This window comes from Numenius arquata, chromosome 1, assembly GCF_964106895.1.
Source record: "Numenius arquata chromosome 1, bNumArq3.hap1.1, whole genome shotgun sequence".
NCBI classification, from domain to species: domain Eukaryota; kingdom Metazoa; phylum Chordata; class Aves; order Charadriiformes; family Scolopacidae; genus Numenius; species Numenius arquata.
This window is the reverse complement of record NC_133576.1, coordinates 130,954,733-130,960,910: the sequence shown is the minus strand read 5'-3', so window position 1 is coordinate 130,960,910 and position 6,178 is coordinate 130,954,733.

The window sequence follows — 6,178 nt, the reverse complement described above, 5'->3', positions numbered from 1 at the left end:
TTGCTTTTTCTAGATGAAAGGAGCACAGTGTGATAAAGAAAGATCCAGAAAGACAAAAGGTGATTAGTTTCCAACTATTTCCTGCCATTGCTACATAGTGCCCTTTCCCCAGCTATGAGTAAAGGCAAGTAGATATTGGAGGCTTCAGCTACTCAGCAAGGACACAGGTCACTCACCATGGCATATTCCAGTGCAGGTATGGTGAATGTTACCACCCAGAGGTACCTTGTATTTCTTAGCAGATTATTGCCAATTTAAAGGTTGTTACTGGATTATATTGTAGAGGATAAGAAGACACACACCCGTGCGGCATGGCAACTGTGCAGCGTGGCTGATAGTGCCACAACCTACAAGGGTGCACGGCTTCAATGAATCTGGGACCATCTTTGCTATGTCCCAGCTGGTATATGTGATGCTGTCGTGGATGGAGCAATGCACTTCACTCGTAGAGAGAAGCAGCAATACATTTATTGATATAAAACAGGGATTTAACAAAATTTGATGGTAAATGTGACTGTTTTAACAAGATTCAATGGCAAGGCACACTCGGTTATTTACTGCACAGAGGACAGGGTCAGACAGAACTGTCAGGGAGACCCTCCCCTTCAGTCACAAGGTTCAGAAAGGACCCCCTTCCTTTCTAAACTCCTTCTCAGAGAGGAGTCTAGGTGTGGCTGGATCCAATTCTAGTCCCAGACTTGGCCAATGGTTTATGTCTAAAGGATTAAATATGCGCAATCAATCCTTTATATCACTTAGCTAAGATTTCAAAGTTTAGCATGCTATTAGTCACTTACCAAGGATCTGTTGTGGCAAGGAATCTCTGAATCTTGAGAAGTAATCTTGAGCAGAGTCCCTAATCAAGGGGACATCCTGGCTTGCAGCCCACTGCTGTGCAGGAGAGCTCAAAGGGCTCTTGGACTGTTCAATATTTATGGCCTTAAGATGATTTACCCATAGTCATATTTACATATTGTTCCAGTATTGAATACCAGTATTGCTCAAGTTAGCCCTTGGCTATTGTGTTGTTATCTGTCTCCCTGAAACCATGTTGAGCCTTGGATGCCACCGTCACGACTACATGCACCCATTGTGACCACCGAGCGTGGTTATCGCTTGGGCAGGGTTATGGGAGATAAAGATCAGGTTGGTGCCTGGGGAGGGGGAGCATAGAGTCACAAATTCCAGTACCTGCCCCTCTGACTCAATGTGTTGCAGAGGGAAACCTCTGGTGCCATTTTATTCTCTGTGAGGCCAGTTTGACTGATCCTTGTGATTTTAGATAGAGCTGGTTGGATACAAAGGAAATACTAACTTTTTGAAAAAAAACCCTAAAAAGAATAGCATAGAATCAGAAACTTGCCTGAGTATACTGACATGGTTTTAAGTGAAAGAAAACGAATTTAAAATTCCAATTATCATCCCTTTCCCTCTCCTCCCCCTAAAAAAAAAAATATATAAGAAAGAAAAAAAAAAAAACTTTTTAAAGGATCTGTTTAGATGCTTAGGTTCAGAACCTTCTCTGCATTTCACACAGAGAAAGCAAAAGAGAGAGATTGAAACTATTAAAAAGAAAAGAAAAAAGAAAACACCCAAGGCTTTTTCCCTCCGCCCCATCAGAGGGAAAAGGGAGACAGGTGCCTATCTACTCTATTAGTGCACATTGCAACATGACTAAATACAGGAGTGCTGCTGGCAAGATGGCATCAAGGCAAATTGCCCAACAGATGGTACAACCTATTAGTGAAGAAACTTTTTAAAAGATAACAAACTACAGCAGGAAATGCAGACCTTTTTATATTTCAAGGCAGGCGCTTTGCAGGGAGGTGGAACCCTCTGAAATATGTGACTCCAATTTTACTTCTCAGATGTACCTCAAATTATAAGAAGTGCCAACCTCTGTGCTCCAAAGGTGCAAAGGGCTCTCCAAGATGTGGTGCTCTGTTTTTTTAGGCATATTTGAGGTGAAAGAGATATAAGACAACACACCTGTGATATAGATGATTAGGGAAAAGACTGCTGAGGATTTGTTGTTCTTGTGGGGTTTTTTTGCTTTCTTCAGAATGGGGAAATGTGTTTCCCCTTCTCACTGAAAAATAAAACCCAACAAACAAACAAACAAAACCAAAAAAGGCAAAAGAAATTTAAATTCTGCATAGGATTCTCAGCTGCCAACCCTGTTAGCCAGAAAAATTCCACTGTGATTAATAAAAGTGTGTTGATTTCTGCCAGCTGAAACCCCTTTCCACTCAAAACTGAATAAAAAATAAAAAGAAAAAAAAAAAAAGAAGAAAGAAAAGTTTGCTTATTCAGTATTGTTTTTCTCCTCATAAAAGTGTCTGGATTATACTTACAAGAGCCACCAGAATGTCAGCCTCTAATTAGCCTCATTCATTTCATACAGTAACTATAGGTACAAAAAAATCTTAATAGTAGTCTCCTCCCATTTCTCTCTCCTCTAACCATTGTATATAAGGCATAGCTGAGAGTTTGAATTCACTGGGCCAAAAAAAGCATCAGTTCTTTGTGAAAATGAATATTTGCACTGTAAAATGAGTGAAAGAATCTGCCAGCCCTGAGTACACTAGTACTGTAGCCAGCCAAACCTAACAATGCACAAACAAAAAGTACCGAATAAAAGAAATAGAGCTCAAGTCACAACATAAAACTATAATATAAGCAATATCAGTCTGGCACAAAGTGTTTTATTGCTGTTGGCAAAGAGTTCTTTAAGTATGTGCGCTTGTTCTTCCAAATGAAAAACAAAAATACAGTGCATGAGAAATCATAGTTGCTTCGTTTATTCTGTTATATACTCAGAAGTATGGAGATTGCTCTGTTACCGATTCAAACAGTCTGCTCTCAAATCTCTTCCTTACAAAGCAGTCATTACTCACCTAACCATTCTCACTGAAGGAAATTCTGTTCCGAGCAACATCCAAGTAGGATAAAGCAGAAGTTTTCTAAGTCTATATATCCCATTTGTGTTCCACTGACTTCAGCGTTGCCTCTTATGAGCTTGACCTATGATTTGTATGTGTTTAATTTAAAGTGTGGTATATATATATAAATCGTGCAAACTCTGATTTTATATGTGTTTATATAATATGTATGTAATGAATATATGCCAGCAAACTTGTATTAACCATCACGAATGGCTCTCACTCACCGAACTTTACAGCAGTTGCTCCACCAGGCTTGATGCTCATCTAAGGTACCTCATCTGAGAGCTATTAAAGTATCACCAGATGAAACTCTAGCCCTTTGCTTTCAGTGAGCATAAGCCCAATTTCCATCAGCAGAGGTGAGGACATGAAGGACAAAAGCCCCAGATCGCTACACCTGGTCTGAATGAAATGTTCCCCCAGTTCCTTTGCCATCTTGAGCCATAAAGGCATTTAGTCCCTTGTCTGAGGTGCACCTGGATTTTTCTCAAGAGCAAGAAATATTTGGTCCTGCAGGCAAATTCTGGCAGCAGTTTATACACACATATATATTCTGCTTTAACAGTCAGGGCACCAGAAAGAGGCTGAAAAACATAACAATTTATGTTGTGTTTTTGCTACTATTTAAATGTGATTATTTCCTTCTAAAAGATCAGAACATTGTGTTGCACTGCTCAGCAAATATCACATTCTTAATCCAAAACCCATAGAAATCTATGGAAAAACTTCCACTAAGCTCAAAGGTTGTGGATCTGCCATTCTATCCAAGCTAAAAAGAAACAATTTGGCAATCATGCTTATATATGATTTGCTGTAAAAAAAATTGAGTCACTGGCCTTGCAGTGTATGGATTCAAGGATACAGTTATCATTTCATTAGACAGAAGTGATAGCTTGAGGTTATCATTGGAATATCTAAAGCAAGCCCTTTTTTTAACCCTACAATTAAGTTGGCCCTTCAGGCAATATTTCACCTCTGGGAAGGTATGTCCTGCCATGGTGATTCAAGGTCTTGGTCCCAGGGATTGCACCACCCTTTTCTACCTGTTCCCACATCTGGGTTTCCAGTTCCCGGGTCCCAGCTGCAGACAGAATAGAAGGGGGCAACATACTGAGGTCTCATCCCAACAAGAGGTAAAGATTCATTAGCCACAGGTTGCTAACCCACACATAGGCTTAATTTGTTTTAAGAGCAAGATTAGAAAAGGAAATAAGATTCACTGTTTCTGGTCATATTCAGAGATTCTTTTGGTGTAACTAAACCTTTCAAGGAACCATGTCCCATGCAGGTTGCACCACCTGACGTGGGTTTTCATTCCAGCTCATCTGTGGGATGTCAGGGTTCAGAAGCATCCCTGCCCTTGTCTCAGTGCAGTAAAAGTAATGTATGAGACCTTCAGTCAGTAGTTCACTGTAAATTCATACAGTAAAGAAGGATGGCATTAACGCTTGCTTAAGCAAAGCACAGATTCTGTTTCCATTCCTTCATTCTGCCCACAGTCTCTCAGAGCAATGCATTGGCTCTCCGAGATTTACCAGACAAAAGCCATGGCTCCTCTCCTCCCATTCTGTAAGGTTCAGATTAATTTATGTATGCTATGCACCCTAGTCACTATTTTAGAGAGAAAGGCAAATCACAATACCCATAAATAAGGAACAAAATCAATAACAGAAACCAAACAACACCAGAGCAAAAAAATGCACGAACTAAGCCTGTGGAAGTAAGAAAGAGACTGGATCACTGCTACCGAGAGCAGTTTGTGAGACATCCAAAGAGAAGTTAATCCAGGATTGCAGTTGATGTTTCATGTCAGTTCTGACAGTAACAACAATTGTTCCTGTACATGTTGACAGCTGAAGATGAGTTGCTAAAAAGGAGACATTTTCTAGACTCAGTTCAGAAAACACCATTACTTAAGTCAGTTGAGGCAAGTGACTAGGACTTAATTCGGTAATTTCAAAAGTGAGCTATGTTAAGCATTCAACAAATTGATTCCCATTCTTTTCTTCCTGACACCTAATATTCAAAGATAATCTTTTCAAGCCATCTGGCCAAGTCATAATCCACTTTTGTTTGATTTGACAGATCGATGAGTGAACATTACACAACAAGAGGTATACAAACTAATGAACATGCTCAAAGGCATGTTTTTTAATTTAATTGGAACAAAGCACAAAAATTTATAAGCCAGTCTGAAGTAATTTACTTCCACAGACCTCTGTATCTACAAGTTGGTAAACACCTTTATTATTATTCCTGGTTTGTTTTACACTAGCGTTCAAAGGCATGAAAGACAAATCTAGAAGCTCACTGAAAGATGCAGTATCTGCTTCCACATTTTAGTCAGATTCATTCTTTCAACTGTGCTCTTCAGAACTTTTTTGTCCAATTATTCTCCTGTTTCTAGATGGCTTCTGTGGCCAAAGTACTCTTTGTAAAGCACATTAATCATATATAGAGAGTGGGCATCAGCCTTGAGATATAGAACCAAGGTTGTGCCATTTATGGTCATTAAAGACATTGCAGCTTCTTTAAGACATGACATAAACCCATGGCTTTGCTATTTGCTGTCAGTAAAGAAGCACAGCTTGGTGGTGAAGGAACGGCTGCAGCTGGCAACTCATTAATTTTGAGCTGAATAACTGCATTCTTCTTCCATACGATCCATTGTCCTTCTAGATATATTCCCCTTCATACATTGCTCTCTTCTGTGACAATGCTGCCAAATGTTATAGGAGGAGGTTGCCTGATTTCACTGTCATTCTCTCTGTTAGACTTTCTGGGCTCAATTTTGAAGACTGGGATAGAGATGGGCAAGAAAGGAATTTATCAACACGTTGGATCACATGGACAAGCAAGCAGAGCAAGAAGTTTAAATAGTGCTGACACTATGCCTAGTCTTCTAAGCTCAGCCACAAAAACAAACATGATGCTTCTGAAGACACCACTGCTTAATGATTTTCTCTTACAAAACATGACTCTGCTGATTAAGTCTGTGACCATTCTTTACTTCACAAATTTTTGGTTCATTGTGTATGGCACACCTCAATGTAACACACTGGGTGATTTAAATGATCTCCCTGCCATGATTGTGTCCAAACTTATGTGTTTGACCCACTGTAACTCACCTCTGGCCTGCTTTTTCTCCAGAAACACAGAAGTGAGGTGATGGTTAACATACGTCTGAGTTTCAACCTCATAGGAAGCCAGAAAGTGGATGGTGCATGTGCCCT